This window comes from Mirounga angustirostris, unplaced genomic scaffold, assembly GCF_029215605.1.
Source record: "Mirounga angustirostris isolate CCGP_5_RB_7025 unplaced genomic scaffold, mMirAng1.0.hap1 SCAF_14, whole genome shotgun sequence".
NCBI classification, from domain to species: Eukaryota; Metazoa; Chordata; class Mammalia; order Carnivora; family Phocidae; genus Mirounga; species Mirounga angustirostris.
The window spans coordinates 29,082,618-29,105,904 of NW_026991722.1; positions in this window are offsets into that span (position 1 = coordinate 29,082,618).

Consider the following 23,287-nt stretch of genomic DNA (forward strand, 5'->3'; position numbering starts at 1 on the left):
GGATACGGTTTGTGAAAGTTTAAGTGCAAATTTAGGCAAAAGAGTTAGACGGTGGTTAACTAAAAATACTCTCAAGAACTAAATTGAATATTTACTAGATGGATGTGCCAGGTTTAGCAAAAATAAATTTTAAAACCATGCCTATAACAAATCTATGATAGAGAATAGGAACCCGGGCTTAAACAGAAAATCAAAGGGTGGAGTAAAGGGGAAACATGGCAGAGACATGCAGTTTATATTCCCAATTATGTATGTTCCATTCTAACAGATCTTAGAGCAAGTAACTTTGACCTCTATGACTTGTCTATTACTGGAGTAACAAGAGACTACTGGTATGGTTTGTAACTATTATATTATTTTACTTGCAAAAATCTTCTAAGTCTTAAAAGAGCTTGGTGCTCTTTTACTCAAGAGAACTAACTCCAAAACATAACCTTAAATTTTTTTTGTCCTCCATCCTCCAAGAAGGAATTCTCCCCATAAGTAGAATAATAAACGTGGGTGTTGGTTACCTCAGATATCTAAGTCAAAAAGAACAATATTTTGTAATTCCATGACAAAAACCAGAAGCAATTTAAAAAAAAGATCAGAATATGAAAAAAGAGAACAAGTTCAAATGATTTATCTGCCTATAGGAGATGTAGGTGAAAATATTTTTTATGTCCAGTTCTCTCTCACACAAAGGGTGAAATCAGTTCTTGAAAAGGATGGAATGAAACTTTGACAGAGAGAGAACAATCCTTGGGGCACAGGTGTGGAACAGGACCACTCCTGAGATGACCCTCCCTGGAAGTCAGCCCCAGGGGAGATGAGGAAATGAGCAGGAAGGCAGGTCTCCTTCCTCACAGCTCACCCTCTTTCCTAACCTGCACACAGGGCCAGTCAGTGACATCAAGGCCCTGACCATGTCTCCTTTGGAAAGTGGGTCAAGTCATACCTGACACACTTAACCTAATAAGAGAGTAGGACACAGAAGATAAGTAATCCTTGGAAAAGTATAAAACATTAATGAGTTGTATGAGCGAGGACTTATTCAAGTGGTCAGATCGCAGCAGTGACGATCACAAAGCTAATGGCAGTGTTTACAAAGCAGCAAACGGGCAGATGTAAAGTGAAACACTCACTGTTCAATCAACCGGATGAAGGAACTGCAGAATGCCAAACAGCTGGATATTGGGAAACATCTAGACAATTGATAGCATAGTTCCTCACTTTTTTTAAAAATGGATTTCTCTTCGGAGCCAGAACATATTCCATACAAGGAAACTGGTTTCTGTCAACACCTTCTTTCCCTCTCCCTCACTTTTTTTTTAACCCTAATGGGATTATTTCGCTTTTTATTTGAAATATCTATATTGAAGGAACTATCCACTGTTCAAAAAAAAAAACAAAAACAAAAACAAAAAACCAAACAAATCAAAGACACCTTCAAAGAGCCAAGATTTGTCATTCTTCAGGATATTTAGTAACATCATAACTCATAGGTTCTGAGCACAATTATTAAAGGTGTCCAATAATGGTCCAAGGATGAAAGAGACATGCAGCTTCAAAGGGACTGTTAGTAGGACAAATTCATCTGGCTATGTTAAGTTTGTTTCTAAACCAAACCAAACCAAACCAAAACAAAACACATTATCTATGAGTTTTGCCACCTCAACTAAAATATAAATTCTGTATTTTCAGGGAGGGATAATCTTGATTATTATCATTTTTCCTCAACCTTCTGCCTCCTATATACACATAGAATTGACTTTATTGACACATATACTCCATACTTGTCTATGGATTGAATGGTGACCTGAATCTTTTTTTTTTTTTCTTAAAGATTTTATTGATTTACTTGACAGAGAGACACAGCGAGAGAGGGAACACAAGCAGGGGGAGTGGGAGAGGGAGAAGCAGGCTTCCCGCCAAGCAGGGAGCCCGATGCGGAGCCCGATGCGGGGCCCGATCCCAGGACCCTGGGATCATGACCTGAGCCGAAGGCAGACGCCTAATGACTGAGCCTCCCAGGCACCCGTTTTTAAATGTACTAGAATGAAGCTTGTGCTGGAACATCTTACATCTGGGGGGTGGGGGGGGTGGAGAACCAACATTTTAATTCCAGAACATGTGTTTACTGGAACTGAAGGAACTTAATTGCATCTTTAGAAAAGGCAAGGGAATCTCTATTTATTAGGCATTTACATTCAATGCACTGCAATGTCTCTTCTCTTTGCACTTCCCTCAGTAATTGGGTGTTGACTCTGTGCCTCCAGGCTAATTCAATGCTTATGTTGTTAAGATATAGACTGGCTACTCCTGTGTGGATACTTCCTGGCTTTAGTCTATTACCCATCCTTTTCCCAGATCTCAATAATAAACAGAGTCCTTCATTCACTGAAAGAATGTCCTTGGACTTGTTTATGCTCCAAGTGCTCCTACACTGCACTGTTCCCTTGGCCTTTGACTTTGCAGCCTGTGGTTGTCCAGCAGCCTGGTTTCCTTTACAAGCAGCCTTGTGCTGTGGTTTTGTAGAGCAGGGATCCCTTCCTACCACATCCTAATTCTAGTCTGCACACACTCTTGCAACTGCGCATACTTACCTAAAAACATTGCTTTAACATGATATTTCCTATTCAAAAAGCACCTGTGGGTCTTATTTTGATAGAGTATCGAAATATAAATCATCTGCTTGGTTCTCAAGGATTTCTATAAACAAAATTTGGCATCCCTGCACTTCTTTATGTCTGAAAGTACTGTCATAGGCTTCTGCAAATATAGGACTTCTTCCTCACTTTCTTAGGAGTATATCAGAAATCTGATATATATATATACATGGGGAAAAGACTGTGGCTATTCTCTGCAGCCATTTCTATTCCTGCAACCTTATCAGCACTAGGAATACATAAAATATATGTATTTTGTTAATAAATATTAACACTTTCATGAAAATATTTTTGTCATCATGAGGTATAATTTACAAAAGTGAGGTGCATTGATTTTAACTGTAGAATTCAATGCATTTTAATAAATGCTTACACCTGTATAATTCACACTATCATGATATGAAACGTCTCTATCATCTCTGAAAGCTCCTTTATTCCCCTCCCAATATGCTCACCAATCACTGTTCAGCATTCTACCACCATAAATTACCTTTGCCTGTTCCAAACTTCATACAAATGGGTTATTAGAGCATTACCCTTTTATGTACAGCTTGCTTTCACTCAGCATATTTATCCATGGTGTTTCATTGATCAATAGGCTATTTTTATTGCTGAGTATTATTCCCTTGTATGAATATACTATAATTTGTTTATCCATCCCCCCTACTATGGACACTTGAGTTATTTTCAGTTTTGGCCATTATAAATAAAGCTGTTGTGAACATCCATCAGCAAATCTTTGTACAAACATACATTTTCAATTCTTGCAGGTAAATATATGAGAATGGAATTGCTGGATCATGGGGTAGGTGTAACTTTTCAAGAAACCAGCAAACTCTTTACCAAAGTGGTTTTGCCACTGATAGAGTCCCAACCCCACCATTGGTAGAGTTCCAATTCCTCCATACCTTCACTAATTTGGGTTTGTGTTGCTTTATAGCTTTGGCCATTCTGGAGGATGTGTAATGCTACCTCACTGTGATTTTATTTTTATGTTTTTTAAGATTTATTTATTTTAGAGAGAGAGAGAAAGGTGGGGGAGGCACAGAGTGAGAGGGAGAGAGAGAATCTCAAGTAGACTCCCTGCTGAGCATGGAGCCCGAAGTGGGGCTCCATCCCATAGCCCTGGTATCATGACCTGAGCTGAAATCAAGAGTTGGATGCTTAACCAACTGAGCCACCCAGGTGCCCCACTCTCATTGTGATTTTAATTTACATTTCCCAGATATCTAATAATATTGAACACATTCATATGTACTTAATGACCATTCATATTTTCCTTCTTCTCTTTCATATGGGTAAAGTGTTCTGTTTTTCACTCCCTAGAATGTCATATGGTAAAGGAGTTTCAGATGCCCATTATCAGATTGAGGTAATTTTCCTGGCTTGCTGAGGATTTTCATCCCAAGTGTGTGTTGAATTTTGTCAGCTGCTTTTTTGGATCTGTTGAGAAACTAGGTTTTCCTTTTTTTTCCTTTTTTTATGCAGTGAATTACATTAATTGATTTTTCAAAGGTTGAATAAATCTTGCATTTCTGGGGTATACAACACTGGTCATAAAGTATTCTTTTTATATGTCACTGGATTTAATTTGCTAATACTGTTTTGAGGATTTCTGTGTCAATATTCATGACATGTACTAGTTTATAATATTCTTTTGTTGTAGTGTCTCTGTCAGGTTTTGGTATCAGGGTTATAATCATCTCATAAAATGAGTTGGGAAGGGCTCCCTCCTCCTGTATTTTCTGAAAGAGTTTGTTAAAGACTCTTATTACTTCTTTCATGAATGTTTGATAGAATTTGCTACTCTTTTGTCTGGAACCTGACATTCTTCCTGGCTTTACACCAGTCTATCTTTACTTTGTAATGACCACTATTCCACCTCTCCTGGTTGTCCTACAGTTTCCATCCATCACAAAAGTGTTTTCTTCTATTAAACTTTCCTTAATGCTGTGAACTGAGAACAATCTTTCATATCCAAACTTTCAGAGCCCTTGATCCCACTGATTTGGTGCTTATCCTTTTCAACCTTTGCATTTCAATTATTAACCTTCATGTTTTATATTCCCTAAAGAGAGTAAGCTTCTTGAATGTATCTTTTTTCCTTGAACGTATCTTAAAATTGTTTTGAATCAACAGCACACAATACAAAATTCTGTATCTAGTTAGTAATTCATTTTTTATTTAGTTAAAACTAATGGAAGGTGGACTTTTGCTTCTAACCAATTTAAAGTAATGTAATAGGGATAGTGTTTACCTTATCACCTGAAACAACTGTACTTTCCCCATTTTAAGGGCAAAATATATGAAATAATAACTTTTAAGACACTGCACATCAGCAATGAAGGTGCAGGTATCCCCGTGAAATGGAAAATAAAATGACTGTCTCAGCTGACAGTTTCTAGGCCACAGTACTGAAATGTGGAAACCAGGCCAAGTCCAGTGGATTCCCTGAGTTGAGAAGATAGATCTGAGAGAGTCCAGGGAGACCACAGTGGCTGAAGTTCACAGCACACCAGAGGAAAAATAATTTCAGAGGGACAGAACTCTGAAGATCTCCAGAGGACTCCCCTCACATTCTCAGTGGAGAGCTGCTCAGTCAGTTTGTGTGAGGAAACCACCCAAGACCAGGAAGGTAAGAATGGCTGGTCCTGACACAGGTAGAAGGATAATACTTGTTTCTATAAGTCATTCTGGAAATCTTTATGCTTCACAGGGCTTTGGGTAGAAAACCCAGAAGGGTCTTGCTTCAGTAGTGGGATAATTAGCCCAAGACTAAATGCTGCTCTGGTTTCACCTAACAAATTATTGTTCAATTATACTACAGTAAAGCTATTTTTTAAAAAAAGGAAGATGAAATTATTCAGTTGAAAATGCTCTGGAAAAATTTCTCTGTAATGTTATCTTTAACCTAGCGAATATTTAGGAGTGTTCTGGGTTTTTTTCCCCCAAATGTTTGTGCTCTTTTTTTTTTTTCTTTTTCCAGGTATCCCTTTCTTACTAATTTAACATTTAATTCTACTTTGTCAAGACAACTATTCTGTATATATTATTTCCTTGGATTTTATGAAAATGATACTATTATCTGAACTGAGCTACAATTTGCTGTCATTGTTTCTCATCTCAGGATTCTAAACTCTATGCTATCTCCTTCTACTTTCAGCACTCACCAGAAGGTGGCCCTACCCAGAGTCTGCTTTCAGTCCTCACTGAGTTCTGATGTCAATGTTCAAATTAAATTATTCTTTCCCTTTAGCTATGCCCAGCTAAGTTTGGAACACCAGTACTCTTTATGTCTCATCTGTCACTCCACAGAGCAATAAACAATAGAGACATTGAAATGGAACATTGGGGGGTTTACTTAGCTTATGTGTGACTGGCATCACATAGGATGTCCAAGTTGCATTTAAGTCCATGTACAGTTCCTCTATTACTTCAAATCCATCAAAGAAGGTGAATTCCTTTTGTGGAAACTTCAGCCATTAGAGCAAAATCATGTTACTTGTAGATCTCCTCTTACCTTCCTTTCCTTATCCACCATAGGTTTTTATGATGTCTTTTATTATGCACATTTTTATGTCCCAGGCCACAGAATAAAACCATGGTTAGCAAATTCTTTGTTAAGATGAGTAAAAAAAAAAAAAGTGTGCCATTAATAATCACTATCTTTGTTTTAATTAAGTTCTGTTAAGTTCATTTAGTTTATAAGTAACTGTGGGAGATAAGACCATATGTTTCTATTTCCACATATACATATCTCTACATATTTAAGAAGTTCCCTCACACTTCTTCCCATACTTAATTTTTGAATAATTAACAATAGCAGCAAGAACCTACTTCCTGACAATGCAAATCTTCAAATAAATTAAAATGCATTTACCTTTTCCTACAAATGGATGGCCCAAGCTCCATCTATTATTCCTTCTAGGAATTGGAATTAACTTCAATCCTCTTTATAACTAGTAAAGTCTGCATTAAGTTACAGTTAATCATTATCATGCCATATGAAAATGGTAGGAAAAAATAAATTATACATACATACATATATACACATATATATTAGATAAATTATTATCTAGATTTATCTGCATATCAAGATATATATATAATTTAGATATTATAGATAATATACTATATATATATCACATTCTTCTTACATATCTAGATGGAGATATATGTCTATCGATACATATCTAGATGGATAGTTGGATAGATAAATAGATAATAGAGAGCAAGAAAGATAACAGGTATGTTCTAGAGTTCTCATTTCTGCAGCTGGCCACAAAGCTGGGTTGGTATATTTAACTTATTTTCTCCAATGCTCATTCAACATTCCTCTTGTCCTCAACCAACACCCACTTCGTCAGAAGTCTTTTTACCAGAGGGACAATTCATATCACAAATCCTGAAGAATCTGAGTCTCTGATGGTTCACAATGTGATTAAGATCACAATATACTTTATATTTAACCTGAGAAACTTTTGAGTCGGAGAGTGCTATTAATAATTATGCTAGTAATGGGGCACCTGGATGGCTCAGTCAGTTAAGCATCTGACTTGATTTTGGCTCAGGTCATGATCTCAGGGTCATGAGATTGAGCCCTGCGGTAGCAGGCTTTGTTCAGTGGGGAGTCTGCTTGAGATTCTCTCTCCCTCTCCCTCTCCCCCTCTCCCTGTTCATTCTCTCTTTCTCTAAAATAATAAATAAATCTTAAAAAAATTATGCTAGTAATAAGACGTATAAATGAAGACAGTCTTAGGCAAAACAGGACATGTGGCTGCCCTATGTACATGCGAGTTTCTATATTGGTCTGCTGAATTTTACTGATGGTCACAGAGATACTAGGAGGCACTTCAGAGTATTCCATGTGTTCCATACACACTTTTTCTTATTTCCCTTATATAGCAGTGCCCTATGCATCACTGTAATTCAATAATAAAACTTTAAAAAAAGATTAAGTACCCTAACTGACACAGGGGGCATGGAAGAGTGGCCCCTTCTATGATGGTTCAGTTTCAGGACAAGCCAAATGATGTCTCTGATAAAGGGTTAGTATCCAAAATATATAAAGAACTTATACAACTCAACACCCAAAAAACAAATAATCCAATTTAAAAAATGGGCAGAAGACATGAATAGACATTTTACCCAAGAAGACATCCAGATGGCCAACAGACAAATGATCATTAGGGTAATATATATCAAAACTACAAGGAGATATCACTTCATACCTGTACCTGTCAGGATGGCTAAAATCAACAACACAAGAAACAACAAGTGTTAGTGAGGATGTGGAGAAAGGGGAGTCCTCCTGCACTGTGGGTGGGAATGCAAACTGGTGCAGCCACTTTGGATAACAGTATGGAGGTTCCTCAAAAAGTTAAAAATATAACTACCCTATAATCTAGCAATTGCACTACTAGGTATTTACCTAAAAAATACAAAAATACTAATTCAAAGAGATACATGCACCCCGATGTTTATAGCAACATTACCTATAATAGTCAAATTATGGAAATAATCCAAGTGTCCATCAACAATATATAAATATATATAACTATACACACACACACACACACACAGACACACACACAATGGACTATTACTCAGCCATAAATAAGAATGAAACCTTGCCATTTGCAATGACATGGATGGAGCTAGACAGTATTATGCTAAGTGAATTAAGTCAGAGAAATAGAAATACCATATGATTTCACTTATATGTGGAATTAAAGAAGCAAAGCAAATTAGCAAAGGGAAAAAAAAGAGAGAGAGGCAAACCAAGAAACAGACTCTTAAGAGAACAAACTGATGGTTACCAGAAGGGAGGGGGTGGGAGGATGGGTAAATAGATTAAGCAGTGCACTTGTTGTGATGGGCACCGGATGTTGTACGGAAGTGTTGAATCACCATATTGTATGCCTGAAACTAGTATTATATTGTATGTTAGTTAATTAGAATTTAAGTAAAAACTTTTTTAAAAAGATACAATTCACATAAACACAAGCTCTTGGGGGTTTTCAATAAATGTTTTCATTTCAATAAATGAAGAGCCCTTCATAAAGGGCTCTTGAGACCAAAAAGTTTGAGAACTCCTCTAAAGAACAGTAGTTATCTGCTGAGGGCAGCAGAGTTTTGCTCTAGGAGCAAACCACGAGGCACCTACACTATGAGCCTCTCTTTTCAGAACCTGCTTACAACACTCTAATTTGCCATTGGCACCAAATGGCAGAGGTGCTTGAATTGCATCCCAGACCAGTGAAAAGCCTTATTTTTCCCTGGATCTTACCCAAAGTTGCCAGTTTGGGGACTTCTCAATAAGTAGCTAGAAGCAAAACCACCAGATATATCATATGTGGCCTCTAAAGTCCTAAGATCCCTACCTACCCCAAAATTAATACTTTCTTAGTAGCTGTTGTTGCAAGGTGTTACAGTTTTTCTTTCCTTTTAAAGGGAATATCCCAAGAGACCACAGAAGAATGATTTCTAAATCACAAAGTGGCAGACGCCTGAATTTTTAAGGGGTTTATCTACTGACCTCTGGATGTAACAAATGCAAGTTACCAGGACACAAAACATCTTCCTACATTCTGCTTATCAGGTCCTATCAGTGTGAGAAAATCAATGTAGTAGACCAATGTGTCCTGTGGGATATGAGAATATCAAATTTCTTGCAGACTAACTGCAGTTGATATAACCCTGATACAAGAATATAATGTTATACCATTGTCCAAGTCAGGTGAAATCTAAACTATGCACATTTGTACACAGTAAAATGTACTCAAAATATCAATAGCTACATATCATGTCACTGACTATGCTGGTTTGCTCTATTGAGGAGCCTACATGTAGTTCAGCTGCAACTGACGTCACTGTCTAAATTTATGGTAATCATTCTCCTTCTTCAAGATCTATCTATTTTCTGCACAGTCTGCATTGGTAATTTAAAGGGAGATATGATAAGGATAACCACCTATGTCTTTTAAATGATTGATTATGGCACTAATCTTTGAGAAGCTCTGATGAATGAAGTATTGCATTTTTAAATTATTTTTCATAAGAATGGAGAGCTCCTGGGTTTTTTACTTGGCTTTTTCCAAAGCTCCAACCTAATGGGTCAGGGAATCAGTATGGGAATTCTGCCACTTGCTGAGTGCATCCAGTCTAACTATACACATAAGGACTGGGGAAAAACCATATGGTAATTCTGCTTTGAAGTAAACGTGAGCCAAATCTCCATTTACCTCCTAATCTCATAAGTTCTCACTCTGACCAGTGTATCACTAGGGCTTTCTGGGTCCCCAAAGATTAACAGTAACTCAGATTCTGGACTCAGTTATCCCAAAAATGTCTGGGTGTTTTCCTTTCCCCAGTGCACAGCCACCTTGCTATGCCTATAACAATCATCATGTAAACACCAATTACTTTGGAGAGGAAAGTTTAAGCACAGAGGAAAATTTAAGCTCATACTTGGAAATTATTGCAAAGGTCTTCCTTAAGCTTCTCCAAAATCTCCCCACTTTTTTTTTTTTCACAAGAGAAACTGTTCTTTACTGTTTAAGATAAGATATTGCTAGAGTAGAATTGGTTGAGGAGCTATGATTCAGATCAGATTAAGTAGGATTTTATTTCTAGGGATCCCATAATCAGTGAGACATCATCAAAGATCTCTACGTATCAAAACATTCTGATTGCCACCCCTACTTTGTCTCTGACAGTTAAGTGCAACCGCCTTCCACTTCCCAGGAGTTCCATCATCTGCCCTATAATCAGTAGTCCTATCACAATACTAGCATCTTTTTACTTGCATCTCTGGTCTGCAGAGAATAAATTCAATACTTTTCAAGGATGCCAGAACTCCTCTCAGTGATTCACTTCTCATGACTCTGTGGAGAGAATTCCTATAAATGGAGTCTGGGGTGGGTGAGCTGGCCACATGCAATAAATCCACACTTGTTCCCCTTGACTGAAAGAATAATAATGATAAAAGAATATTTAAATAATAACTTCCTGGGGCACCTGGGTGGCTCAGTTGGTTAAGCGCCTGATTCTTGATTTTGGCTCAGGTTATGATCTCAGGGTTGTAAGACTGAGCCCCTCATTGGGCTCTGCATTAAGCAGGGCATCTGCTTGAAATTCTTTCCCTCTGCCCCTCCCCCTACTTGCATGCTCGCTCACGTGCATGCTCTCTCTCTCTTTCTCTAAAATAAATAATCTTAAAAAAAAAAAAAAAAAAGAATAACTTCCCACTTACAGGGCCTTTCTGTGTTAGCCTTCTCTTTCTAAAGATCAGACTACTCATGATGCTTGATTGACCGGTCTATCCAAACAATGAGCTGAAGAAATAAGCAACAATCAAAATATATTTAAGCATACAACTGATTTTGGTAAAATGGAGACCAATTAAAAAATAAATGTGTGCCTTCTCAATTCAGACCACTTTTTAAAATAAACTTTAATTTTTAGAGATGTTTCAGGTTCACAGCAAAACTAAAAATAAGTGTCAGGAATGTCCTATATCCCCCTTGTCCCTACCCATGCATAGCCTCTCCCATGACCAATATCCTGGACCAGAGTGATACTTTCATTACAACTGATGAACCTCCACTGACACGTCATGATCACCCAAAGTCCATGGTTTACTTTAAAGTTCACTAGTGGGTTCTACATTCTATGGGTTTGGACAAAAGTATAATGTTATGTATCCACTATTATAGTATCATACAGAGTGGTTTCACTCCCCAAAATTTCCCTGTGCTCTACCTATCACCCCAACCCCCACTCCCTATTTCCTGGCAACAACTGATCTTTGACTGTCTCCATTATTTTGCTTTTTCCAGAATATCATATAGTTGGACTAATACAGGGTGTAGCCTTTTCAGATTGGTTCTTTAACTTAGTAACGAGCATCTAAGCTTCGTCCATGTCTTTTCATGATTGATAACTCATTTTTTTTTTTTTTTAAGTACTGAATAATATCCCATTGTCTGGATATACCACAACTTATTCATCCATTCACCTACTGAAGTTTGGGCAATTATAAATCAAGCTGCTATTAAAATCTGTGTGTTTACAGATTTGTGTTATAAACATCCGTGTGACTTTTGTGTGGATAGTTTTCAACTCCTTTGGTATTTAACCAAGGAGCACAATCACTGGATCATGGGAAGTGTATATTTAGTTTTGTAAGAAACAGCCAAAATGTCTTCCAAAGTGGCTGTACCATTTTGCATTTCCACTAGCAACAGACAATAGTTTCTATTGTTCAACATCCTTACCAGCCTTGGATGTTGTCAGTGTTTTGGATTTTGGCCATTCTAATAGGTATGTAGTGGTATCTCATTGTTTTTTAATTTGTATTTCTCTGACGACATAAGATGTAGAGCATTCTCTCATATGCTTATTTGCCATCTGTGTATTTCTATGGTGAGATGTCTGTTAAAGTCTTTGGCCCATTTTTTTTAAAGACTTATTTTATTTATTTGAGAACCACAGAGATAGGGTGAGGGGGGGTGGAGAGGGGCAAAGGGAGAGAATCTTTCAAGCAGACTCCCCGCTGAGCAAAGAGCCTGACACGGGGCTGGATCTCATGGCCCATGAGATCATGACCTGAGCCAAAATCAAGAGTCAGCTGCTTAACTGACTGAGCCATCCAGGCCCCCCCAGGCCCATTTTTTTTTTTTTAGTAAGGTTGTCTGTTTTCTTATTGCTGAGTTTTAAGACTTCTTTGGATATTTGTTGTCCAAATATACAAAAGAGGCCCAATAAAGGTACTTATCAGATATATATTTCGCAAATATTTTCATCTAGTCTGTGGCTTGTCTTTTTACTTTCTTTTTTTTTTTTTTGAAGATATTATTTATTTAGTTGACAGAGAGGCACACAGTGAGAGAGGGAATACAAGCAGGGGGAGTGGGAGAAGGAGAAGCAGGCTTCCCACTGAGCAGGGAGCCTGATGTGGGGCTGAATCCCAGGACCCTGGGATGCCGAAGGTAGACACTTAACGACTGAGCCACCCAGGCGCCCCCATCTTTTTACTTTCTTGGCAGTGTCTTTCACAGAACAGAAATTTTTAATTTTAATGATGTCTAGCTTATCAATTCTTTCTGTCAAAGATTGTGGCTTGGTGTTGTAATTCAGGCCATTTTTGACTGAAATATTCAGATAATTAAGCAAATGAAGGGTTTAGAGCATAATTTATCTGAATTATCATTGCCATAGTCATATACTATATGATATATATCTTACTGTTTCTGTAATTCAGCAAGGCCAATATTAGTATTAAATTCCAAGTTCTTGAATCAATTCATGTAAGTAATGAAATGTCATTGTTAAAAGTACTTTATAAATTAAAAATATAGGCTAAATATATGTCTTCAGAATATTCAAGTGAGAAAACATTTAAGTACATTTCACTGTTTACTCTCAGGTTCAATTTCACTTCAGGGAACCTCTTTGCAAATCCCTTTAAAGTGCTGAGTTAAAGGAAGGAAGAAAGCTTGTTAGAAGCCTAAAGTTGGCTAAATTTAGATATGTAAATGAATCAGCAGGCCTTCCTTATACTTCATAGGCAGTCTGTGCAACCTCTCTGTCTTTTTCCTCCTTACTCCACCCCCAGTTAAAAGAGTAGTTCAGTTACTTGGTCAAATTCCCTGTGTTGACCTAGCTTCTTGGCTGCTTTGAGAGGGTAGAAGTCTGTACACCACAGAGAACTGGCAATTAGTTCTCTCATAATTAAGAAGTGAATGGCACTAGTGAATGGAGGTGGGCATTTCTTTTCTGCTGAGGGGGAAAACATGGGATGAATTAAGGAGAATTTTCTAAGCATAGCATCCCCTAGAAATGCATTCATCATTTCTCCTAAAATGGCATACAGTCCTGGGATGATGCCCCCCCAAAAATTACTGCAATTTTGAGTTAGGCTGGAAATTGGAGAAACTCACACAGACCTACTCATGAAGAGAGGCCCTTGAAACAAATTGGTGTCATTTGTAATGAGATAAAAAGGTCTGTCAGCCACCTAGAGAAGAACTTTAACATACTGTCATGTGTTATTTTAGAATCAAAGATGATTGGGTATAGAACTATAAATGAAGTTATTGTTTTTAGCCTTATTTCAAATTGCCAGGTGTTTAAATAACAGAAGGGTTTTGTTCTCTTTTGTTTTTGCTGCAGGTAGCAGAGAACCAGTCAACTTATTTAAGTAATGGGGATTTTATTGCCAGAATAAATATCAACATTTAGAAACATAATCAGAAAAGTACCAGGAACCCAAGTAACTAAGTCCCTTCCTCATTGTGTATCTGATTTTTTTCTGAATTAAAATCCCTCTCTCTTCTAATCAGCTATGTCTACTAACTCACTATTTTCAGTCCATCATAGCTTTGACTTAATACGGCTCTCAGCTTGCCATACTTCCAACTCCAGTTCCCTGCGCTGATTTGTTGCCTTCTAACCCAACCAACTGGTTCCTTCACTTTCATATTCCTAAGACAGAAAATGTGAGGACCAGCTAACTTTGAAGGTCAGTACACCCAATTTTTCTATTATACCAACTTCTGTGTTTATTTTAGAGTATTAATTCCAGTCTGCAACTATCTTGTTAAGAAGCTTTTAGACTTTTGGGTTCACACACACACACACACACACACACACACACACACACACACCCAATGTGACTGACATTGTTTTTCTATTAGAAACCTAATTGACCTGGAGGTATCCTTCCCCATTCCTCATATTTATCTTTTTCAGCCACAGGGAAGCATTTGGGTTTTTCCTCACCACACTGGTGGCTGCAGAACATGGAGATGGTTTCAGGCCAATTGACTGGACATCTGTACCAGTCTGCTGGACAACAGTGCTGGACAACAAACCACCTCAACACTCAGTGACTTATGATGATGAGCATTTGCTTCTTGTATGTGTGTGGGGTCAGCTGTTTTATCTAAAATAAAAGCCCCACAGTCACTCCTAGTTCACTGCTCCTCATTGTGCACAGCTTCTGAAAGATTGGCTACTTCCCAGAACTACGTTAGGGAAGAAGGCTTTGGGTCTCTACTATCCCTACTCTCCCCTGTACTCTATTGTTGCCCTGAACTCCACCTCCAGGAGTTGTGGAGGCTTGGGAGGGGGACAATCCAGCCCCTTCTCCACCTTCCCCATTCCAACACAGCTGTCTTATTTACCGGTGTCTCTTTTCTAGCCAGGTAGATAGACATGATATGCATTTAGATTCTTGGCCTCCTGAGGAAGCTGTTTATTTTGTTCTATTTTTCTTTATAGCTTTGTTTTTTAAATAGTTTTCTAAAATGAACGTGTTATTTTTATATTAAGCTAAAGAAGAAAACCTACTTGATCTATATATAGAAAGTGCTTAGTGTATGATATCTGAGTCAATATGCCCGTGTCATGAACAGAAGGTGGAGGGACCATTTATTTTATAAATAAATCCATGAAAGTGTGACATTATATATTTAGGAAATCCCACAGACAGTCTAATGTCACCTGACAGAAGTCACTTGTTTTTATATTTCCTGATTGACGGACTACAACAGTACCCTCACAGCCCTCGGACCACCTCCAATTCCAGCCAGCCGCCAGTACCTCTGTCCTGCTCACAAAGGGGGCTTACATTATCCTCTGGGCAATCGAACCACATATCAACAGAATACTAGTGGAGAATTCATACATGCTCTAATTCTTCTCTTTTAAGGAACACTTTTTCAAATTTTGGGGTTTCCAAAATATATATTCATCTTATTAATGATGTCTTATAAAACATCGGTATACACTGTCGAGAAAAGCCCTGATATATGCCCTAATGACCCAAAATTTATGTGAGTTACTTCACTGTCCCTCATAGAGGGAGGATTCATTTTGCACTCACTTCTAATAGTGAAAATAAAGATAGGTTTCTTAAATAGAACCATAGTCAGTATTTATCCCCTCAAAAGAGGTGTTTTGTGAAGTCAGTCATCCTAGTGCTTTGGAAATTTCTCCCTTAGGGAACCTCTCACTCTGTGTATCGGACTGGCTCTGTTACTATAATTAGTCAAAGGAAAGGAAGGTAAATGCTTTAAAACTAAGGAACCTATAAAAGTAATGTAAGTAACGGATTGTTGGCCATCAATATTTAAGCTATTGAATGTATACCCTTGGCAACTGGCAATCATAGATTAGCTTTATATTTCTCTTTTATACCCACTCCTCCAAATGGATGTAACCAGATGATGCTGAAGCAATGGTGCCCAGATTATAAAAACAAGAAGATATTCCCACACGTCAAATTTCTAACTAAAGACATCTCACACATGAAAATGAATTTCCTCATTTAGCAGCTACATCGATTTAATTATTTTATGGTAAAATAGTGCATAGACATCTTAGTAATGTAGCTGAATAAATATACTGAAATATAGAATAAATATGAGTTGAAAACCAATCACTGGAAATATATATATAAGGTCACATCTTACAGCAAGAACACTAACAACACTCATAAGACCCTTGTCCTGAAATTGTGTTAACTGAGGTTGGGAGATAATTCTGTAAGTTTTGAGAGTTTTCTTTTAGCTTTCAGAAGATAATGGTAAGTAGCTACACACCTACTAGGAAAAAACATGAAAATATATGCATATCTGTGCATACACACGCATATTGATACAAGCTTGTATCCACATAAGCAGACTGTCTAATGCATAAACCACAAGTGACCAGTTCTCTTAACTCCACCATTTGCCTGGAAAGAGGACTGAATGGGCTGTTTTTTATATCATCTTAAACATTGCAGTTTTGTTCTTTTAGCTTCAAAATAGGAAGCAGGTTTTGACCAAAACTATGAGAAATGTCTTTTTTATTTGTTACATAGCATTCTCAGATTTCTCTGGAAATCTTAAAAGAAATAAATATGCAATGAAATAAACAAGCAAGCAAATAAATTTTACACTTTACACTATCTGTAACACTTTTAAAACAAACAAACAAAAAAAAAGTTTTCACACATCACAAATTTCATCAGCAAACCAGCAAACTCCAAGAAGGCAGGGACTTGGATGGCCGGTTGTTTGGTTAGTTTGTTTTATTGCTGTATCCCAAGTGCCTTGATCAGTTCTTAGCATATGGTCCTACACTCAGTAAATATTTAGTGAAGGAATAAATCCCTCACGAATGAATTCTTCATATTTTTTCACAAAATTCATGGTCAAAAAAACCCCATATTGTTGAAGGCAACTGCATCGGCTTTCACCACTAGAAAAAATACATTTCCCAAACTAGAGTATGGAAAGAACTGTGTGCCACTCAATCAGAACTGTGACCATGCTTTGATAACTTAGGCAAAGCAAATGGCCACTTAGGGGTCATATTATGGAACAGGAGATTAGAAGGATAATTAACACTTTTAAAGCTAAGAAAAAGTTTTCACACATCACAAATTTCATCAGCAAGGAACAGAAGATCAGGAGTATATTTTTAATCAGTGGAAAGAACACTGCCTGTGAAGAATTAAAAATTTAGAGAAAGTAGAGACATATGTAAGGAAGTTAAAATATAAAACCTTTACCTAAATGACAGTCAGCATCAGGATTATAGCCCAGCAATCAGGGGAAAAATAAGAAAAAGAAAGAGAAAATAAGAATATGGGAAACCATCATGATAAGAACAAGGGAAAGTCTCATATAACTTCCATAAGTTGCCAGGGTGATTGGTTCTCAAAAGAAGTTGAGGACCTGAAACTTTTAAGCACAGCTCAACAGAAAGTGTTGATTCTAGCACCTACGACAGTACCTGCCATGTAGGAAAAACTCAGTAAGTATTTGTTGAAAGGTGAGATGATGAATTCCTTTATTCTTAGTTCATCTGCTTTCAGGAATCCTAAGGAAAAAACATAATTATGATTATGGCAACCCAATTACCATGAAAAATAAAATAGTAGTACTTCATGAGGGCATGGACTTAATCTGTTGTGTTCCTGTTGCATCCTCATTGTCTTGAATAGTGCTTGGCTCATATACCATACTGAGTGAATATTTTAATAATAATTGTAAATTGGTAATAACAAAAATCGTAAGATTACATATCCTGGAATCAGCCTACATTGTTATGGCATAATGTCCCCCACCCCCCCACCTGAAATAGTTCCTTTAGTACTTCATAATTTGCTAGAGTACAGAAATAATTCCTTCAGGTTAAACATTGTTCTTTCTCTGTAAATCTCACTTAAAATGAAAATATCCATTAAAAAAATAACAGAATAATTCCCTATGCTAACCTGTGCAATGAAATTCTCATTTCCTCCTAGGGCATGGAGCTCCCAGGTGAGTTCCTAATGTTTCCCCTTGGGCCAATGTCTCCTAATTCCTCGTGTCAACCAGGAAAATTATAGAAAGAGGGATTTTTATTTTTCCATGAATCACATTTGAAAAATGACATTGAATATTCCATGCCAGCGGTCGTGCCTCATTAGGATACAGTAAGAAGACAGCTGTTTCAAGCAAGCTGCAGAAAGCAATTAAGTGAGAGACAGTAGGAGAAAAAATTCTTTTTAATCTTTAACTTTGGAGTATCCAGTGTTCTAATATGCTAAGTAGTCTTGTCAACTAATCAACTTTAAAAATCCCACTAGCATGGCCACTTAAAAGAGAGCTTTTCATTAAACTCTGCTCCAAGAAATTCTAGGGCATCACTTCACATCTGTCTTCTTTCTCACATCACATCTGCCTTCCCTCTAAGTCTGAGATCAGAGTGGTCTGTTCCTGGTAATCTTCCCTCTTAAATCTTGAAATTGACCAAGCCATTTAACAAACTCTTTTCTTATCACCTGAGATTGGTGAAACCAGTTTCTGGGTTTAATGAGCTCCCCTATCCTGAGTATTTCTCCAAGGTCTATAGGAAGACTAGACCTGCCATACCTGTTTAGCACAAGAATCAGGTCCCTATCAATGGTGTATGTGTTAAAGGTGACACACAAGAGTCATTTTGAAGGCATAATGCAAGAAAAATTGTGAAGTTGGCCAAGTGTGTCTTTATTATCATCCTAGCATCTCTTTAATCCCCTTTTCCATACTTTCTGGAGCCCTTCCTTTAACTCCTCATGTGCACAGAAGCAGACTGATGGGTATTAAGGAGGGCACGTATTGCATGGAGCACAGAGTGTTATACGCAAACAATGAATCATGGAACACTATATCAAAAACTAATGATATAATGTATGGTGACTAATATAACATAATAAAAAATTATAAAAAAAAAGAAGCAGACTGAGCATCAGTGGTGAACTTTATTAACAATCTTCTTTTTCGTGAAATCATTTTGGCTGTCTCATCACAGTAATGTCCCTTAACCCTCTAGGGTGACTAATCTAGGACTAATGGGTTTACCAGACATGAAATGTTCCCTGATAAAACTAGGAAAGTCCTGGGCAAAGTAGGATGGTTGGTCACCTTAATCCCTAGAGAAACTATTTGCCTAATACTGCTGTGCAATGCCCTTATTTACTGCCATGCCCTCTCCCCTCCTAGAGACGCTTACGAACCCTCTAGCCCTCATCTAAGTCCTCAGTCTGTCTAGGAAAACTTCCTGGACTTCCCTAAGACTGACATATGCCTATTCTACAAGTCCAGGTCATTACCTTGTTTGGAACTCCTTTGGTAATACTTAACATATTATTTTAATTGACCCCCCTCAGTTTCTTATGACCAGGCAATTTATCATGTTTACTACTGCAACCTCAGATTTATTACATTTTTTGAGAGATGACTGAGAGGTCTAATAAATATTTGTTAGAAAGAAAAAATGCTTTCAAACAATAGAGGCAAGAATGGGCTAATGTCACAGTGGTCTAACAGCAAGAGCTCTTGAAGAAAAATGGTGAACATTATGTCATTGGAAATGTTGAAGCATCCATGAGGAGGTTTTGTACATGATTCATGCTTTAGTTAAGTTTTCAAAGTAATTGAATACCAAGGTCCCTTCACATAGAAGTCATATGAATTTTAGACCAATCTCCTCAATCTAGAGTTATCTGAATCTCCCAACTCTGATTCTATCGGTATGGAGTCAGACCAATGAATTTCTGTATTTCATTAGCCTCCCTAGAGATGCTGATGTACAACTAGTTTTCCACAGTGCCTGCACCAACTTACATTTTTACCAATGGTACATGAGGGTTCCCTTTTCTCTACACCCTCCCCAACAGCGGAGTTACATGCTGTAGGGATATTTAAAACAAAAGGCATATACAGGTGCTCTGGTGGCTCAGTTGATTAAGCGTCTGCCTTCGGCTCAGGTCATGATACCAGAGTCCTGGGATTGAGTCCTGTGATGGGCTCTGGGCTCCATGGGGAGTCTGCTTCTCCCTTTGCCCCTCCCCCCACTTATGCTTGCTCGTGCTCTCTCTCTCTCTCAAATAAATAATAAAATCTTTTTTTTTTTTTTTTAAAGCATATAGCAGTCCTTGCTTACAGTCCAGATAAATGGATCTGGGGACTTCTCACAAGATAAGTTCTGGTTTGTCTGGATCCAACTAAAACCAGGCCTGCTCCAATACAAAACCTTTCTACTCCTGTTTATTACCCAGATTCATAGATCTAGAGCACTGGTTTTCAATCTTGAATGTAAATGAAATCTCCTGGGGAACTTTAAAAATATATGGATGCTTGGCTCTGATCCTGACATAACTGGTGTGGGGATGGCCTTTCCAGTTGATTCTATGGTTCAGTTTAGGATGAGAATGACTCTAGAGGAAGTAAGGGCTAAGCTGATCTGAAATGTTCAGTAGTTAGTTGGTCAGGTGAAGAGCGTATGTGTGTGTTGTGTGTGTTTATGTGTGTGTATGTGTTGGGAGAAATATGATTAAGTAGTATGGTAATGAGAGAAGGAAATCTAGACAAAGTTTTTTACCTGGGAAAAGTTCTAATAAGCTTTTGAAATGGGCAAAGGCCTATGACTGAAGTTAGCTGGAGATAATGTATATAAAATACTTTGTAAAATAGAAGGCATGGCTTAACAAAATAAACTGTAGTTAATTTAATTTAACTGAATTTTAAATCCTTAATGGTATTACTTTTAACCTAAAGAAATTAAAACTACTAAAGACAGTTAAGAGATCAATTCTTCACATATAGGCCATCCTTTATGGTAGTCTCTGGTTATTTTATTTCATTTTATTTTACTTTATTCTGGGAAACAGATCTACCCCCAAATCCCAATTACCTTGAATCCAATTTGCCTGTGGAAAACTTTCTTAAATGTATGGTTCTATGTTCTTGCCTCATTAATTCCTATCTGGTGAATATCACTGAATCTTTCCTGAATAAATGAGTAAGCTTGTGATCCCGCAGGGACATCAATTAAGTGTATAAGAAATTCAGGTAGCATGGCCCAACCCCAGGACATAGCCAGGAAGTGGCTTTTTGAGAGAAATTGCTAACATCAGCTCACTTTACTGTAATCAACTTCTTTCTCCTTAAAGAAAAATTCTGGGGGTGGGGTATTTAACTGTACTTACCTGAGTTAGTTATATTCCAGGTCATTGCTGTTTCCTGGAACCTAGTAAGAGAAGGTAAATGGTAAAGCTCTTCTTGAGCAACTCTTTGTACTGAATGACCTCTCTCACGGGCCCCCAGTGAGATATAAAAACATCTCTGCCAGGATCCCCTGGGCCTGATGAATAAACACCAGGCTTCAGTACAAATATTTGTGTCATGGAATGGTTTGCTCTGTGCTGTCATGTATCTTTCATATCAATGAGGGTGTGGCAACCTTAGAAGAATATAGGGTAGCAATCAGAACACTTGGGTTTCAGACCTAGCTTAACCCACAGCCAGGGCCTCAGAGACTCTCTCCTCAGCTTTCAATTAGGGAATACAAATCTCCATTATTTAATTTTTAAAACTGAGTTAAATAAGATTCTCAAATATCACAAGTCTTCTAGTTACAATGGGAGACATGGAACATGTTAAAATCATTAATGGGTCCTTCTGACTTCCAAGGGCTCAAAACATCTCCCTTCCTTTGTGTGCCATGATGGCAAGAAATTTAAGTCATGAACCTATGTGCTTTACCTTCCCGTTCTTTGTAAGTTGATCTTTTCTGGGGTTTCTAGAGTGTTCCTGATCAGGATCTTCCAGACCTTCCCTTGTTTCCCAATGCGGTAAGCAGCCTCTAAAATGGCTCATGGACCCCTTCCCATTTTTTATGGTCCTGTCCAACCCTCTTCCCTTGAGTATAGGCTGGACATAGTGATTCCCTTATAACAAAGAGAATACATAAGAAGTAATGGATATCAATTCAAAGACTATGTTAAAAAAAGAATGGCTTCAGGGTGCCTGGGTGGGGCTCAGTCATTGAGCCTCTGACTCTTGATTTCAGCTCAGGTCATGATCTCAGGGTTGTGGGATCAAGCATCTCGTCAGGCTTAGCACTCAGCACTGAGTCTGCTTGGGATTCTCTCTGTCCCTCTCACTCTGTCCCTCTCCCTGCTCATGCTCTTTCTCTCTCTCTCTAAAATAAAGAAATAAAATCTTAAAACAAAACAAAACAAAACAAAACAAAACAAAAAAACAGACTGGCTTCTTCTCTAAGACACTTCTCTTGGAGAAGCAAGCTGCCATGTTGTGTGTAGCCAGGAACTGATGTCTGCTGAAGCTTGTCAACAGTTACCTGAGTGAACTTGAAAGAACATGTTCTGAGATCTGCCACCATCCAAGTGACTGAGCTTGGAGGCATATCCTTCCCAGCCCAGCCCTGAGATGACTGCAGTCCTGGCCATTACCTTGACTACAGCCTGTGAAAGATCCTGAGACAGAGGCTCAAGGCTGTATCTTGCTTGGATTCCTGACCCACAAAAATTGTGAGGTAAGAAATTTCTGTAGATCTAAGCCATAATGTTTTGAGGTAAATTTTTATACTTTGATAGATAATTAAAATAGTCTCCCCAGTTCCAGTGGGACACCACCACTGGCCCTTCTTCTTAAAGCCCTAGACTACCACCACATAGAACCTGGACTTCAAGACCTTCTCATTCCATCTCTTAGTCCTAACCAAGCCCATGCTCAGGCCCATGCACCCATCGTCCTAAACCTGAGCTCCAGTGCTCCTCAGCTCACCTAGGAGGGATTTTGGTTATTTATAACAACTCATCAATGACTCACCTTGATTCTCCTAAGATATTGTGAGATAAATATTATCATTCCCATTTTACAGACAATGCTATTTTCACTCAGAAAAAATAAGCAACTTGCACAAGTAAGAAGTAGGATTTCTGACTCCAGGTTTAACAATATTATACTGAAGCTATCTCTGTTTTATTCTCTTATATATCACAGAGAAGCTCTGACAAGTTACTAAACAAAAAGAGATTTGAAAAATTATCAGACCATCTGTACTAAGTGCCGAGTAAATTTACTTGTTTTTAACTGTAATAAAGTATCATACTACTATAAAATATTGTTATTAATACACACATATGTATATATGCATGTGTGTGATTTTTTTTCCCCCTGTTTGAATCTTGTGGGAATCTACACAGTTAACTTTCAAATTTTCTCTAATTCTTGAGACTCATACATACTCCTTATGTGTACATTTGGATAATTAAATTTGACCCTGTATATATGATCAGATATAATGTATTTTTC